Here is a 19,150-nt window from a genome sequence, read left to right as displayed (position 1 = left end):
GATCTATTGATGTTTTAGATCAAATTTCATGATCTAGATTAGACTATGCAAATCATTGTTGTCTTGATCCCATCTATATTTATAGATCAACCTCCATAATCTATTATTTTATTGACTTCTATTTTTTGATGTTGGATCCTAAAATTTGATCCTACAAAAAAACATCTACAATTAAATCCTATGGACATCTCACTCCAAATTCAAACATTGTAAGGTATTTGTCTACAAGTAATATTATTTTGCTACGAGTGTTCGTTAAAATTGATGTCATCCATAAGGAAGCTCCAACAAACTTGAGCAATTTTTATAATTCTAGACCTTATTCTACTTGTTTAGAGAAGTGTCACAACTAGCTAACAATGAAATGAAATAAAATTGACCTTTCAAATTTAGTCTTTGGTCTATTAGAAAAGTTGAATGGTTCTTAATAAATCTAGTCACAAATCAAGTTTTGTTGATTGCAACATTTCAACACCATAAGAGATGAGGTCTAAGATAACATAAAAGATGAATCTTGAGATCATTCCTAAATTAAATTTGACAAATGACGTTGTAATTCAAATAATCCTTATTAAAAAAAAATTACAACCTCAACATATCACATGAAGTTTCAATTTATGTAACATTTTGTTGTGTAGTTTTACACAGTCACCCCACTGAATGGTGGACCCCCTTTATTAATCTGGCTATGAGAAGCAAGCCCTCTTGGTCTTTACATATTGCCCTCTCCTAAGGATTAAATTCCCTACACCCCTATATTTCCAACAAATCCTTTGACTCCATGAATTCCAAATAGCCCATCTTAAAACCTTAAGAGATTCTTTGTGCGTAGATAGTGGGAATCAAAGAGCATGGTGAATGTTGTTACGTTTGGGCAGGGCCTTTGTGGAAGAATCCTCTTACACCATCGGATTCCTCTCTACTATATAATTTATGCCCTTTACCCAAAACTTTTTCCTCGTGATACCCGAATCTTTGCTTCAATACAAATGGAATTCACTCTTTCGGTGACATGGAGGCAATCGGGTGAGTAGGCATCAAAACCGTGTTGATTAGTGAGGAGTTGGGTGACAACGTATAATGTCCAGAGCCAATAATGAAGTGTCATCACATGGCTCGTGAAGGCCTATACGGCTTTGAGCAATCCTTATATATTGTCTTACGTCTCTTAACAGATAGCTGCTGCTGTACCATCCCAACATCTACAAAAGGCCATGGTGATGTCAGCTTAACATCTGTATAAGACCACGACTATCTCATCTCACATCTCTCAACAAACGGTCATTCAAAAAATGTTAGTTTATCTTTATTACTATATTCTTCTCTATTTAATCATTAAAAGTTATTAGACATTATTATTAAGTTTCTCCGCTGTACAGATAATTGATTTTAATTGAACTATAACTTAATTCTAATGACCAAAAAATTTGATGTCAATTTCTCTCATCGGCCAGCAGTTAACCCAATGAAGTGGGGTTGTCTCCTGCAACTTAAGGAACACAGATGAAACTAAATAAGGTTGCAGATAAAAACTGAGATTTTTATCAACAACCAGCAAATGTTTATTACAGAAAATCACCATTACATGATCATAAACTCAAAGACACTACAACAAACTATCACATAACTGAGCATAAGAAATCACAACATGGATAACTATAAAGATAATGCTGGAAAAACAAAATGTCATAATCAACACCAATACCCTTCCCAATTACAAGAAGGCCTAGCTTTGCCTTGATGCTTTTCAGCTATGCCTTTATTAACTTGAGCATGGCGTGATCCTTTTAAAGGAGCCGATCCCTAAAAACAGCAGCTGTTACCAACCTGTAATGGCTACCCGAATCAGTGAGGGGGGAAATGCCAAAAAACACATTTGGAATTTAGTGAGAGGAAACCTAGTGCCTCCTAAAAATAGAGAATCTCTGCCAACAATTGAAGGCCACCACCCAATTACTATAGTTATAGCTAAAAAAAAAGAACATTATACCATATTTGGCCCTACATCAGGCTCCACAATTTGAAGAAAACATTCATGACTTGAAGACTCGTAAATTTTGACGCGTTCAGGAATTGGTATTTCTTCTGCAACTGTTTCCTGATTCTTTCATTCAGGTAACCTCTTCTATTGATCTGACTTTCCACTTAACCAAGTATTAGACTCCCACTCATTATTCTATGCCCTTTTAGTTATTTGGAAATCAATCACAATGCCGAATTCTTTGTTCTCTCTGAGAAAATTGCTGTAGCCTCCTTGTCCCTTATTTGGGCGATGGAATTAATATAGTTACATGTGCCTTTTATTCCATTCATGGTAGTTGGCTAGCTTTAGTTAATAAACTAGTGTAAAAGGGGTCGAGCAGCACTGTAACATTCATAGTGCACAGAGAATCGGCTTGAATAGTAGTATTAATTCAATGGCGACACTAAGATATTTGGCCAGCATCTTTCTTAAATATACGCCAATGAAATGACCCTCTGCTTGTACTATTTGGATGTTTTATTAGATATTAACCCTTTCAATTGGTTAATTAGATCATGGTCAGCCTGCATGGTTCTATAAGTTTCCAATCTACAACTTGTACATGTTAAGGCAATGACGATTTATAAGGCTGTGATTCAGTTAGATTGGCAGGGCATGACATTCCACCCATAGTTGGCATAATCGCCGAATAATCGGCGAGTTTTTACTAATCGCCGAGTTTTTGGGACTGGCGAGTTTTTCTCAGATTTAATCGCCAGAAAAAATCGCCAACTAATCGCCGAGTTTTTGCAAAAAATCGGCGAGTTTTTCAGAAAAACTCTTCTTTTAATTTTTTTTTTTTTTTTTATTTAAATTTTTTTTTTTTTTTTGGTTAAAAAAAAAAAGCAAAAAGCCTATATATATTATGTAAGATAGAGAGTTACAATATGCTAGTAGAGCTAGGAAGAGGAAAATGTGATTGTAATGATGTTTTTACTTCTAATTTGACACAAATTATTTACTATTATGCTTCCCGCCATCAGCATTCAGCATGAGAATGTGATTTTGTACCCACTATGCATTTATATATATCTAAACTCCTGCTTCTTTCTTTTGTGTTCTCTATAATGAACTCATTAGATGCATCTTCTCATTGAAATTTGCAAAAAAATGTATTTTGAATTAAATTTTAGCGGTTTTTTTAGGTTCCCGAGTTTTCCCGAGTTTTTTTTTTAAATGGCCGAGTTTTTCCCGATTAAAATTTTGGGGGGCTCGGCGAGTTTTTAGATTTGGCGAGTTTTCCAAATATGATTCCACCCCTCACAAAATTGCTCATCCTTGAGCAGTAGTGAAATAATCATGGAGAGGGTGTTCAAGATGATACTGATAAAAAACATTTGTGATGTATGCAGCTCCTAATTTGCAATCATCCTCCTGCTGCGCCACTCTGATATCATCACACGTTGCACAACTCAACTAAGATATATATGTTTTCACTTTTCATTTGAATGTGAGTTATAACCAATTTGGAAATTGGCAAGGCTTGAAAATTAGGAGTCTTCCACTTATTCAGATGAGGATCAGAAGCATGACACACATCCGTGGCTTTGACACAATGTCCTCTGATATGAATTTATATCTTTTTCATTCACTATCATTATTCTCATATTATATAACTAGTCATAAAGTTTCCAAAATTCCCTCTTTCATCTTTATGTTATTAGACTTTGGCCCTGCTTTGTAGAACTTAATTCCTGATACATCCCCTATCCCAAAATGAGATGTCTTGGATTCATTATCCTACAAAATCCAATAAGTAGTGAAGATTCATGCAAGAGGGAGATTCATGCAAGCGACTAAAGGAGTATTACAACACTCCTTTATTCGATGCACCAGATTTTTTTGGGATTTGGACAATTTTGAATTACTTTATTGGCAGTGGTGGATGCTTCTAGGTCTGATATTCAGACTGAGTGTATTCATTTGATACCACAATGTTGTAATAACAGTTCGCGGTATTCCTTGACCAAGAATTACTCATTTACCTTTTTATTTTGCAATGAATTGATCATATGGATATCACAGACATAGGTTTTTCCAATTTGGTAGTGTCTTAGTTGATGATCCAAACTTGTGACAAGTTACTATAAGCGATGCAGATGTGCATATCAACCGTTTTTGTTTCTATGCTATTTGCTAGTTTGAAAAAGGTATGAGTGAAACACGGTAATATTGTGTTCGATAACTAAATTTGTCATGCTTGAAAGCATGGCTTGCCACACCAATGTGTTACTTAAGAGTGTTGATAGAGGATCATAGCCTTATTTAGGTTGTTAAATAAAATGTTATATAGTCTTGTTTCCTGTGTGAACTGATAGCTCTCCTCATTGTTTTGACATATGAGGGTTTGTATGAGAGTTGACTTAAACACCGGCTGGTAGAGAACACTTCCTAATAAAGTACACTTAACCGGTGAGTCTATTCTTAAAATAGTACACTTAGACCATGTGACTATCTCTAGTCAAAATCTCACACATTGATTAATGCATCACCATTAAGGTCTATCAGATTTCAAGATCCATGTAATGCAACCAACAAAATCATATAAGCTCTAAGCAAAATTGTAGGGTCAGGAATATTTAGTAGAGGTTGTCAATGTGGATTATGTGTACTTGTAAACCGTACAATTCAATTATACCATTACCAAACTCTCCCTTCTCATCACAATTTCCAAGCATATGTCCTGCTAGTCTTGAGTTCACTTCTGTCTTTAGTGCCTCTCACTGCTAATGTATCAAAAGAGAATGGGACCAAAGCTTCAAAACAGAGTACGTCAAATTATATCCACAGATGGGACTACAGGTGCAGATCTCTACATGTATTTACCATTCAGATTATTTTTGCAATCATACAGCTAGCAAAATTTCCCATCAGTTCTCAGCTTTTATAGGTGATGCCTACAGCTCTATAGGACACTGAAGTTCTTACTGTGACTAACAAATTCAAATGGAACTTGAGATATGCAGTAATATTCACGGGCATAGAACTACCTTGGAAGATACTGAATACTGTAGCAAATTATTCCATACATGTTTGCAGCCCTAAAAAAATTCCTTTCCATAAACGATCCATGTTGAATATAAAGGTGGTCTTCAAATTGTAGGGATTTGTAGCTGCTTTCTTTAATTCTGGCACCAGTCATTGTTGTCTCAACAAAAAACAAGAGGAATCCCAATAAAATTTAAAGCTGTGTCTAATGTGAGAGGCAGATCATAGGAATACTTCTATAGCAGCAACAGAAACTGCACTCCAATATTATTAAGAATATATATAGATACATACAGGAAAGTGAAGAAAATGCAGCCCATCAGTCCAACCTGAAAAAGTTAGTTGACATTGTCTGTGTAAGAATTATATCTCATCTCTGTCGTTTTGAATATCAAAGTTACTCTGAGCGAAGTAGAGGAGTGGATCATGACTGTAAGATGACCATTTGGAATATAGCTATTGTCTTGTTAATTGTTAATTTTACGAATAGTTTCTTTAGATCAAGCATTTTCTAGAGTGAAATATATAATAAACTTAAGCATCGTTGTCTCCTCTTCTTGATCCTCAGGCTGGTAATCAAGGCTCTGATAGCAATTGCGATGTCCCCCATTTGAACTTTACTTGATTTACCCTAAAATTCCTGACTAGGTTTTGGATTGAGCTCAGAAAATCAAAATTTAACTTGGTTTCTTGATGTAGATCCTGCAATCAGATTAGTTATCAAAAAACAAAAGACATGTAATCAATCAAGTTTCAATAAAAGTTCTAATCATCATCTTAATAATCCTAAATTATATGTGGGATTCCTTTGAGGCTTTACCCCATGACCGATCCACGCTAGGAAGCCCGTGTAAGGTCAAATTCAGAGGCGTGGAAGGACATCCATTGTTTGGCCTCCTAAGGGGCATGGAAATATATATATTGGCCTTAATTGGGCATGGAAATATATGTCATACCAGACCCCTAAGGGGCATGGAAATACATCCAGTGCATTGCCCTTAATTTGGCATGGAAATATATGTCATACCAGCCTCCTACGGGGAACAAAAATGCATCTGCCATTTGGCCACCTATTCAACTTGAATGGAGCACTCTGCTACTCTCTCTCCTTATATGCCCATATCTCCCCTTCATAATGAGATAGCAGATTGGATGAAGCTTTGAAGTAATCAATGTATTTATAGTACTATGCAGTGATAAAAAGAATAACTACACACATAATATATACACACATATACATATATACATTATATATATGTATATATGTATAGGTGTGTGTATATATATATCTGTGTGTCTGTGTCTGTCTATATATATATATATATATATATCTGCGTGTGTGTGTATGAATATCTATATTTGTGTGTGTGTCAATATAGAAAAGATCAGTTATGCATTAACAATTAATATGCCTATTGCATATGCACAGGAAACAGCAATAGTTTGTTCCACTGCCATGGATAAGTTTCCCATCATATTGCCATGCTCTTCCAAGTAAAATATAGCATGCATCAATAATCGTTATATCGCAAACAATTTCATCTTAATAAGTTCCACTATGAATATTAACAGAACATCGCTCATTTACCATACCTTGAAAGTTTGGGGTCACTACAATCTTGACTTTTCTACATTATTTGTAGATTATGATATTGCTATTAGGATTTAATTGTGTAGATTTTTGAGTCGAATTCATTAACCATGTTTGAAGAGTAGTGGTTCACATGAACCCATCTCTCATGAGAATGAATGGAACAATTAGCACTTATTGCATCTAAGTGATGCTCACAAAAGTGAAGCATTGTGGTGCAAGAGCACCTAGGACACAAAGGGTCGCCATGAGGCCTACATGGAAAATCTAGGAAGGCAATGAGTCTATAAAGTCAAAACGACCATTTGATGATGTCATTAAGGTTATAAAAGTCATATGAGTTCATGGTGAGTCATTTGTAATCAATATTGTTCATGTTCCATAACAGATAGACAAACTAGGCCTAATGGCTATGCATTGGCTTGACGAGATAGAATATGATATTGATTTAATGCTTTGGTGTTCCATAAAGTCTTTAATGACCATGTTCATCCCGTGGGGTGGTAACTTGGATCCATGATCAGAGAAAGTCAGGAGTTATTGAAAATAACAATATATGTAATAGAATTAAGGGTTTAACTCTGCAGTTTTTTATGCTTCAACTCTTCCACACCATCTACCAGTAAACCCGCTTGAAATCCATTTATATCTACTATTTCCTCAAACACTTACATCTACTATTTCCTCAAACACTTACCAAAACTTCCCATACCTTTGCCTGGATACCATTTTTGATGCAGATCAGCAGTCAAGGACTCAATGAAGGGTGGTTGACTACAACAGCTTAAAGAACTCAGATGAAAACAAAATCAATTGCAGATAACAATTGAGATTTGTTATAAAAACTAGCAAATGTTTAGTACAGAAAATCAACATTACATGATGATAAACTCAACGCGGCAACAAACTATCCCATGAGTATAAGAAACCACACACATCTATTGCGATCAATATAGCACTAGAAAAATAAAATGTAATAACAACAGTACTTTTCTCAAACCCATAAAACCTACTAGTATCCCCACAATTCTTTAAACTGTCTTTTTTTTAACTTGAGCAGGGAATGGTACTTCTAAAAGAGCTGATTCCTAAAAACAGCAGTGGTTCCCAACTTAATGCTAGCTGCCTCAATCAATGAGGGGGAAAATGACAATTGAAATTTGGAGTTCAGTTGGAGCAAACCTAGTACCTCCTAAATATAGAGAAACCCTGCCAAAGATTAAAGTCGATGTCACTACTACAGACATAGCTTTCAGAAAAGAAGATAATGCCAAATTTGCCCCTTCATCAGTAATCCACTTGATAATAATTATATCTAAAGAGACCTCAACAAAATACCAAAATGATAAACATTCTTAAGCAAGCCAATATACCAAACTACATAGCATAAACTCCCTCCCTGAGTTAAGTTTCCGTAAGGAAGGACAAAATACATCTACATCGTTATGCCACAAACTCTCAAGCATCTATTATTGAGTCAAATGCTTCAAACTAAAGCCCAGTGGTATTGGCAAGTGTCTAATTCTTGCTACAATAGGAAAAATCTGTTACAGCTAAAAAATTAACTTCCAGTAAATTGTAAAACTTTGAATATGATAATACCGATGACGGGAATAAATACATGCTTTAAAACGATTGCTTCATTATATTGAGGAAACAATAAAGACGCCCCTCAAAACATTCATTCTTATATAGGGGAGAAGAATAAAGGCATGCTTCTTCACATTTCACTAGTCATTATCTCAAGTTCTCTCGTTCATTTAAATAACAAAAAATGTCCATAAAGCTCTGTTTGTACTTGCTCCTAGTTAAGCAACCAACACAATTAAACTCTTCGGTCCTTAATAATAATAAAATACATTATCCGTGAGAATTCGTCTAAACCAGACCCTTCATTCTCTAATTGAAAAACATGCCAAATCTGCCTTAAAAAATATGCAATGTCTATTGCTTGACAATGACACGCAATATCCATAAAAATTCCTCTCATAAACATTCATTTTTTCTTAGAAATATGAAATAACATCCCTTATAAAAACCTCCGATATACATGAAGATCACTCTCATGATCAGATTTTTAAAATTTCAAGAAGAATACAATAGTATGAAGATTAGATTTGCTCACTTTACAGATCAATTATCTTGTTTGCAATAAAAAAGCATGCAATATCTATGAAGATTAGATTTGCTTGCTTTACACATCAACATTATTGAAGACAACACTTATCTTGCTTATAAAACATGCAATATCCATGAAAATTATCTTACTTGTTTCTAGAAAACAGGCAATATCCATGAAAATTATCTTACATGTTTTATAAAAGCAAGCAATATCCATGAAGATTCAAGAAAATAGTTGTCTTCTTCAACAAGACATTTATCTGTACACACTCACATATGCAGTTCAAGTAGGCACTTATCTTGTAATATTTGAACTGTATGTAGAGTGCTTCATCTCGATTGCTTCCACATCCTTCCAGCTATAGAACATAGAATGCCACTGAAGATATAATATTATTTCTTAAGAACTTCAACAAGGCATTTGTCCTTAAAACCCAAAAGTGTTTTTAGGGCTCTAGATCTGTTCAATATCTCAACACTCTTACTTTTTCTATTGAGTGACAGAGGCAAACCAATACACTGTTTGAAAAAGTTTGCATTGAATTCGGCGTGCCCTCTGCACCATAATGGGTAGGATGCAAACACTCTTTGCAATCTGCAGATGAAATCGAATGGCGTCACATCATAAACCACAGGCATACCCTTGACCTTGGAAGTCAACCCACTTAAACAGGCATCTCTCCTTGAAAATACAAGAATTTGAATCCAGAGAGAAAAGATGGTAGGAGAAAACGAGGAGAAGCCCCTTGAGTCCATCTCTTGGGGATCAAGAGAGCGCTTGAATTCGATCTGTTAAGAGCTAGGGTTTCTGACACGCAGGGGTTTCAACAGGCAAAATAACGATTCTAAACACAGTATGTCATTGCTTATTTATTAGCCATGTGAACAAGATATTTGTATTAAGATATTGTGAAGAAACCACTCACTTGCGTCTACCATTCTGGGAAACAACAGGGAAACCGATGAAGCAAGCCTGCAATGCGCTAAGTGGGGCCTGTTGTATCTGTCTTCCAATGCAATATGATGTTTTTGTTTCTCAATTTCTAATTTCGAACTTATATGTTTGTTTGGTTTTTGAAAAATAAAATAAAACCGCCCAAATCAAATGATTCATTCCAACTAAATCTATACCTTCTAGACCTTAGCAAATAGTTAATTTATGGCCTATTTTTTCACTTCTAGACCTTATATGACAAACTTTTTTTTATTGATGGTCTATAATTTTACAAAATCTAAATATTACACTTACAAAATTATTAATATATTATTATTACTTCGATGGAGCAGATTGAAATTATTAATAAATAGTTAAAATTTATTATTAATATTATAGTATTTGATTTCTAATATAAATATATATTGATTTTTATAATTCATGATAAAATTAGTTTTTAATTTTTTTAAATATATTAATATGAATTTAGAAATTTATTTTTATTAATAAATTATTAACAATCATGGTTAATATATATACTCTCATATTAATTTTAAAATAGAATTTGTTTGAATTATAGAAATTTATTTACTAAATTTTATATTTTTACATATATCACTAATTTTTAATATTGAAGTATATAAATGTTTATTATTTTTTATAAATTTATATTATTTTGCACTCTTTATTAAAATTGAGATTTGCTTAACTTGAGATCTTTGCATCTAGTAATTAGATCACTTGCACACAATTGACAAAATGTAGACTATGAATTTTGCTCTCAACCCTAATCCATTTACACCTGATTATCGAAGTCAAGAGGATGAAGGATGGAACCTCCTAGTCAACAGTGTTGACGAAGAAAAGAGGCCCAAGAATGTGCTCTCAAAAGCCTGAATTTGGAATTGACCAAGCAGAGGAAATCCATGCATAGGCACAACCTTTTTCTCCTTAAGAAGCCTAAGAATTGACAATATTTGAAGAAATGGATCTTAGATCATTCAAGGTTTTTTGTGTATCCCAAAATTAGAGGATCTTGAGGGATGTGGATCGTTCTCTTGTTGATTTCAATCCCTAATTTTGCAATAGGGGCAAATTGTATGGAGCTAGGTCGTCATGAAAAGAAAATCATTGATATAAGTAGCAAGGGTCAAGGTAGAAGGCCCTTTTATGGTTCCTGAAATAAATTTCCCCCCAAGGAGTATATTGCCTCACAAAGATCAAAAACTGCATATAGGGTGGACTCAAGGAAAATAAATAATCAAAGCAACAATGTTAATATGAATTCAGATACTCCATCTAAAACATAATATGACACAACAATGCTTCCAGGGATATAATGAATGCTTTATTAGATTAAGAAATTATCATAATTCAAGAATCTAAACTTTCAATAGAAGAAATAGTCAATTTAAGAAGAGAATAGGTCTATGACAGTGTGAGGATATTCAAGCAAGAGGGGCATCGGGGGATTTATTAACCTTATGGGATCCAAGAAAAGTCAGTTTTGGGTAAGGCTTTAGTTATATGCTCACACTTGGATAAAAGTATGTTATTTGTTTGTTTAGTATTGTATAAAGGTTAATCAAGCTAAAGTAAGTGCAAAATGATTGTGAAAAATGATGAGTCATGCATTTTCTACCATTAAATATTCCCCCCACATTGACTTGCATGCAAATAATAATGAAAATGCATGTCAAATTAAATATTTGTAACCAATAAGACAGTAAATGTGTGGATACCTATAAAAAGATCACAAGGTATAGATGGCACCTCATTCATTCTACATGAATAATGTATAACGAATAATGTATAAAATAGAAATCAAAGAATGACTAACATCATACAAACATTTAAAATGATAATGTATTTTTCCTAATTAAAAGGAATAAAAAATAAAATAGAGATTTTGATCAAGATCACTCTTGAAATAATAGAGTGAATAAATTATAGTTTGGAGCACCCACAGAAATGTGATAATATCTATTAATATCTATGAATCATGTGGTAGTCTTACCTGTGCTTAGATTTTATAGAGAATATTAATGAATCATTTGTTCCCCTCTAGTTAGCTACATAAATTTCATGCAAATAGGTTGGAGGAGAGTAAATTTTCTGTGCACTAAGATAGATGTAATAAAGTTCAATGAGTATAGAAATATGTCAACGACCACACAAAATGACATAGTCATTAAACACCAAAATGTAGGAATTTATGTTCAAGAAAGCATCATAAATGTGAAGGCATTAATTTTACCTTTAATCATGCACCCAACTAGTCAAGATAAATTAACATAAAGTGCTAAATAGAGGATCGCAATATGTTGAGCGACATTAGCATATCATCATGAAAATCATGCACCTCTTTATTATATGAGAATAATATAATCAAAATATGAATAAAGTGGACTAATGTGAACTTTTAGAAGATAAGCATGGTAGGCATAGATGATCCAATAACCACGGACACTAGTAAATTTGTACCTTTTTTTCAATAAGGGTTGGTCAATATTTTGATGAACAATGGTCAAAAAATCGCATTGCTATAATTTCATCAAAATTATGATGAAATCCAAGGCTATTTATATATTGATGGACAACCCTGTAAAAAATGATCCCAATCTTTGTCACGAGGTGATGTCAGACCATTACTAGGAAACATCGAAACTTTGATGATTAGGAGATTGGTATCGACGAGCTTTCCATGCCATCAATGGTAGGCCTCGTTGAAACATCGACAAAACTTCATTGAAATCCTATGAGATTTTGATGACATTGCCATGTCATCAATGACAACACCTATCGATAGATTGACTAATGGTCGTTGAAACTTTGACGACAACCCTAGTTTTTTTTTAAATCATGAGAATCTTATTTGTTTGGTGTTTAAGGAGTTGAGTTTTGAATAGTGACTTTGGTAAGGGCAGATGATGTGAGAACTTGTATCTTACAAATAGTTGAGAAATTATCCTTATTTTAAACATTGTGTGTAACACCCACTTATAACCAACCAATATATGCTTGGAAGGGTGTGTCTCTTTGCAACCTTGCAAGATATAGGATGGGATTCAAACTCTTTTCAAGGGGGGATCAACCAAATATTTTTATATTACAATATTATCCTTTACATATTACTACAATTAGAGCAGCCTTGGTAACATTTTATCCAATTGGAATAAGATGGATAAGATCATTGATTGATGTCCCTCATTTAGCACCAAACATGTAGCAAAACAACATTATTCAAGAATCTTTAAAAAATATTGTCATCATTACTTTCCTTCTAGATTCAAACCATATATAGATTCAATCCTTACATGGAATTACCCTAAAGTGATGGAGAGATGTTTTTTTAGCCTACAACCTCAATTTCTCATTCAATTCTACTACTCGGTATCCTATAACCGAATACAACAAAATATGATTAATTAGCGTTACAGAAGATGTTGAAAATTTTCAAGATATGTTCCATTTTTGTTGCATTGGTGAGTGTGTTATATGCATATTACGATCTATAGTGTTCTAACAACAATTTTAAGAAGATTAAGATCAACATGTTACCAATATGGTTGCGATTACTAGAGATCAATTTTAATGAATGAAGGCATGACACATTTCAAAAAAGGAAATAAAATATTACTTATAATAACATCAAAATGTAAAATGTAGCAATAGTCAAAATAAGGAACTCAGTGATAGAACTACAATGTAAGTAGTGAAAAATCATTGTCTATAGCCACTTAAGCATCCATATGGCTTTGGTTTCTCTCCCTCTCATCCAAACTAAGATTTAATTGGTCTAAATTGAGAATGCATGTGCAACAACATTCCATATGCATGGAAAATAGGTGGAGCTGAAAAAATGCACCACGTTTACATTAATGACCTATATCAAAAATGTAAACATGTTGCATTTTTCAGCTCCACCTGATGTCCTATGCATATTAATTGAGATTGCATATTGAAGTAGGACCTCCTTCTACATTGTTTGAAACCAAGAGCTTGACATAGTTAACATCTAATATTATCTCCATTAATTTGGTCCACTCAAGCATAATATTTTAATTTTCCTTTGAAACATAAATAGTAAAGGATATCTAATATATTAATTGCCAGTTTCTCTTGAATATGTTCACTAACAGGATCAGCTCACAAATAGAGAATAAAGTGTCAGATGTAGAGGCTATGAAGAACTTAAGTGTTGCTTCAATTACTTTAGATAGCTATGAAATAAAAATAGAAGACAAACAAATTATCATTATTAATAGCAAGATTCTCAACAAGGTATGTAAAGTCATCATAGATTCTAGTTACATTCAATGTGGCAAATTTAACAATGTATAAAGGGCCCTAAAACTAACTTCAAGAAGAGAGGAATCAATCCTCAACCACTTACCCCTGTTATCCCTGTTAGACTAATAAAGTATTGCCTTATTAGTTAAAACATTTTGATTGAATTATTAAGTCACTTATTATCTCTAGTTTACTTAAGCTAAACTTTGGGCATATAATAATTAATTATTTTATTAATTATTATCATGCAACATAGGTTAGATTCATGTTAGGGTTTTGATCTACTTTTATAAGGATTAATCTCTTTGTCATTTATTCTTTCACTTTTGATAATAGCAATTTTTTTTTTTCACATCAAGAATGTCTCATCTATGGATCTAAGAATTCCAACCTCCATAACTTTTGCTTCTCTCTTTTTGTGGCAAGTGTTTGCATGTAGTGATTCTTGGGAGCTATGGGGTTGATCTTTCATCAACTTCAACATGGTATCAGAGCTCCAAATTGTCATGCCCCTATTCTATTTATGAGAGGTTTGGTTTGGCTTTTAGATCTATGCTTTTTATTTCAAAGGGTTTCATTTTTTAGAGTTATTTTGTATTAAATCTGGGGGGTCACCATTTTTGGTGTAGAGATAAATTCAACAAAAGCAATATCAAAAGGAACCAACACTAGCAAGAGTTATATATGATAAAATTCTTCTTAATTAATTTATCAAATGAATAGTATATACATTTGCTCTCCTACAAATTTTTTATCCCCATAATTTTATATCCCAAAAACTTTCCCTAAACTTAAACCTAAACCTAAACCTAAAACTCTATTTATACTTGCTAAGACGGTCTACAAAAAATTCTAGATTATTACAAAATAGGAAGAACAGCTTACAAAATACTCTAGATCAATATAGAATGGGGAAGAATGGCTCCGCAATGATATGTACGAATCCCAAGAAAAGATCTTATTGTAAAGATGGTGCTACTGCACCATACTCCCCAGGAAATTTAATCTCAAGCCCACTTGAGATGAGCGCTTGTAGAGTGGTACCTTGCTTCTTGATATCTTGTGAAGAATCATTGTCTATAGCCACTTAAGCATCCATATGGCTTTGGTTTCTCTCCCTCTCATCCAAACTAGGATTTAATTAGTCTGAATTGAGAATGCATGTGCAACAATGTTCCATATGCATGGAAAATAGGTGGAGCTGAAAAAATGCACCACGTTTACATTAATGACCTATACCACATTTACATTAATGACCTATATCAAAAATGCAAACATGTTGCATTTTTCAGCTCCACCTGATGTCCTATGCATATTAATTGAGATTGCATATTGAAGTAGGACCTCCTTCTACATTGTTTGAAACCAAGAGCTTGACATAGTTAACATCTAATATTATCTCCATTAATTTGGTCCACTCAAGCATAATATTTTAATTTTCCTTTGAAACATAAATAGTAAAGGATATCCAATATATTAATTGCTAGTTTCTCTTGAATATGTTCACTAATAGGATCAGCTCACAAATAGAGAATAAAGTGTCAGATGTAGAGGCAATGAAGAGCTTAAGTGTTGCTTCAATTACTTTAGATAGCTTTGAAATAAAAATAGAAGACAAACAAATTATCATTATTAATAGCAAGATTCTCAACAAGGTATGTAAAGTCATCATAGATTCTAGTTACATTCAATGTGGCAGATTTAACAATGTATAAGGGCCCCGAAACTAACTTCAAGAAGAGAGGAATCAATCCTCAACCACTTACCCCTGTTGTCCCTGTTAGAATAATAAGGTATTGCCTTATTAATTAAATTATTTTGATTGAATTATTAAGTCACTTATTATCTCTAGTTTACTTAAGCTAAACTTTGGGCATATAATAATTAATTATTTTATTAATTATTATCATGCAACCTAGGTTAGATTCCTTTTAGGGTTTTGATCTACTTTTATAAGGATTGATCTCTTTGTCATTTATTCTTTCACTTTTGATAATAGCAATTTTTCTTTTGCACATCAAGAATGTCTCATCTGTGGATCTAGGAATTCCAACCTCCATAGCTTTTGCTTCTCTCTTTTTGTGATAGGTGTTTGCATTTAGTGATTCTTGGGAGCTATGGGGTTGATCTTTCATCAACTACAACATGGTATCATAGCTCCAAATTTTCATGCCCCTGTTCTATTTATGAGAGGTTTGGTTTGACTTTTAGATCTATGCTTTTTATTTCAAAGGGTTTCATTTTTTAGAGTTATTTTGTATTAAATATGGGGGGTCACCATTTTTGGTGTAGAGATAAATTCAACAAAGGCAATATCAAAAGGAACCAACACTAGCAAGAGTTATATATGATAAAATTCTTCTTAATTAATTCATCAAATGAACAGTATATACATTTGCTCTCCTACAAATTTCTTATCCCCATAATTTTATATCCCAAAAACTTTCCCTAAACTTAAACCTAAACCTAAACCTAAAACTCTATCTATACTTGCTAAGACGGTCTACAAAAAAATTTAGATTATTACAAAATAGGAAGAACAGCTTACAAAATACTCTAGATCAATATAGAATTGGGGGGGGGGGGGGGGGGGATTCCTTTGGGTGGGTAAAGAACTTGCTCGGGAAAACGCTCTGCTAGGGTTTTCTTGCTACATGTGAACTTTCAATTTTTTTTGCATACGGCCCTTTGCTTGCACTCCCCTTCTATTAGCACTTGTCATACCGCATTTACTGTGGGAGCTTTAGGTTAGGATATAATGGCTCTAGCTAGTGGTGAACCAAATGTTTATGGTGTTTGCACTGCTGCTTCGGACTGCCATGGCGCCGCCACCAAACAAACGCCTGCGCAAGTTTGTCCCGAAGGTTTTCCTTGAGGTAATCTTGATATTATCCTTCCTTTGCAAGAATTTGATGCTGCATGTGACTGGTTAGAACAACATACCTTGATAGGGTATTTTGTTGGTAGGACTCCTCCTGAAGCTATGCTCAGAGAATGGGTCAACAAATGTTGGACTCCTCATGGAGTCCGCCTTGATGCTGTGCAAAACCTTACCAAAGGTTTCTTTTTATTTCACTTTGCTACCCCATCGCAAGCAGACACAGTCTTTACCAATGGCCCTTGGTCTGTGCGTTCCTCTTTGCTTGTTTTTCAGAAATGATCCTGAGACTTCACTATCTCAGATGACAAAAAGCTTAGGGTTCGTGTATGGGTTGAATTCCCAGGTCTACCCTTGCCCTGCTGGCCTTTCATTAAGTCTATTGCCCAAGCCCTTGGCATAGTTGTTACCAAGGAGCTTGAGAAATTTTTTAATGCTCACCCTCAGCGGCATGTTTGCATTGAAGTTGATCTTTCCAAAGATCTCAAGGATTCTATGGAAATCCAGATTGGAACTCAAACCTTCTCACAGAAGGTGCTTTACTTGAACCTACCTAACACCTGTTATAGGTGCTAGTCTGTAGAATACAAGATCAGGGATTGCCCTTTGGCTACGCCTAGGGTCAAACCCCAGCCTAAAGCGGCGCTTGTCAAATAGGTTGAAGGAAAAAAAAAAGAATGGATTACTGTTGGGCGCAAGGGCAAGCCTGCCTTGAATCCCTTGGCCCCGGAGCCATCCTATGCGGCAGTTATTGTGATTCCTCCTACTTCCACAAAAGTATCAACGCCTGCTAGCGTGGAGACGCCAGCGGCTTCCATTGCACTTGTTCCGAGGGTTTCGCAGGTTTTAAACCCTGCTGGTTCATAGGGGATCAAGGTGGCCGCCAGGGCCTCGCCCTTAGCTAGGTCTCGTACTCCTCTTGCAATTTCTTCCATAGTACCACCATAAACAAGACATTCTCGCAGTCCTCCTAGACGTGCAGAGATATCAGGGGTAAAATGGCAGGCTGTAAGTCCAAAGGATTTCCCGTCTAACTTCCACCCAGTTTCAACCTTTTTACAAAATAGCTACTCCTCTCTGGAGGATGAGGATGATATGGAAGAGTTCTCATGAACTTCCTCTTATGGAATGTTTGAGGTCTTACAGACCTCCCCAGAAAGTTCTATGTCTGGGATACCCGTCATAGACTTGGGAATTTAGATTTTCTTTGCCTACAAGAAGTTAAGATTTTTGGTTTCATGCTTTCTGTTGCATGTCACATCATTTGGAAGGATAGAGTTATGTTTTCTTCTCAACATGAAGCTGGCCAAGGTGGTGTAGTTACTCTCCTATCACCTTGCCTTCATTCTGCTATTATCTCGCACGGTTCTGACCCCACACACCGTATTATTTGGCTTTTGCTTTCTATTAACAATCGTTCTTTTGGAGTCATTAATGTTCATGCCTCCAATGATGCTGTGGAAAGGGCACAAATGTGGGTTTTGCTTGCTGACAACTTTTCGCCAGCTTCTGGGGTCCTATGTGGGGATTTGAATATGGTTGAAGTGGCCTCTGACAAAGATGGCATTTTGCCTTTCCATTGGACAACTGGGGAAAGAGAAGCCTAGTTTTACATGCGACATAAATTGGGCCTTTTTGATCCCAATACAAACTGCCACCATGGTAGTGGGGCCTGGCACACTTGGTCCAATTTTCAAGCCAGTCTTGACCGTATTTTGAAACGTCTTGATCGTGCTATGATCTCAGCGCAATCTTTTTTATCCTTTTTTGAAGATCATGATTTACCTATCATTCCCCTAATAGATGTGATGTTGTCAGACCACTATCCCATTTATTTTGGCATTTCTTGGCAAACAGTTGTCCCTAAGGTGGCCAAGTCTCAATTCTTCCTCAACACGTTTGTGTTGTTGCATGCTTCCACCATCTTCCACATCCAACGTGTCTAGAATTTAGAGCCACGTCTGCATTCCCATCGAGGTTGGATTCAATGGTGGAATGATGCCATTACCAGAACTGCTCGATTTTTGTGCATCTACGAGCATCACCTAGCAATCTTCAGAAAATGGTCTTATGAAGCCAACACCCTTGCCCTCAAAAAAGCCTTTGAAGCTCTCACCTTCAACCCCTTTGATGTGGATTTACAAATTCAGCTTGCCAAGCTTCGCCATGATAAGAAAATTGCTGATAATTATGCTGCCCAAGGAGCCCAAATCAAAGCCCGTCTCCACTGGTTGGAGGTTGGTGACAAAGCCTCGAAGGAGTTCTTCTAGGCTCTCCGAGCCCGTCATACCAATGTTGGGATTAAATAGATAAAATAGGGAA

General features: G+C 34.9%; 1 long non-coding RNA gene across 2 annotated transcripts in view; it reads right to left on the bottom strand.

Annotated features, from left to right (window-relative positions):
• LOC149558993 (uncharacterized) overlaps window positions 1-9,763 on the bottom strand; it is a 34,727-nt gene extending 24,964 nt beyond the window's left edge. For both annotated transcript variants that reach the window (XR_016365096.1, XR_016365097.1), the window contains exon 1: window positions 9,650-9,763. This is a non-coding gene — a long non-coding RNA (uncharacterized LOC149558993). The remainder of the gene's footprint in view (window positions 1-9,649) is intronic.
• Between the last annotated feature and the right edge of the window lie 9,387 nt (window positions 9,764-19,150).

Source organism: Cupressus sempervirens, chromosome 5 (assembly GCF_028749045.1).
Source record: "Cupressus sempervirens isolate cs-2001-9-10 chromosome 5, ASM2874904v1, whole genome shotgun sequence".
Lineage (NCBI taxonomy): Eukaryota > Viridiplantae > Streptophyta > Pinopsida > Cupressales > Cupressaceae > Cupressus > Cupressus sempervirens.
The sequence above is the reverse complement of the archived record's forward strand: the minus strand, read 5'-3'. Positions and strand labels throughout refer to the sequence as shown.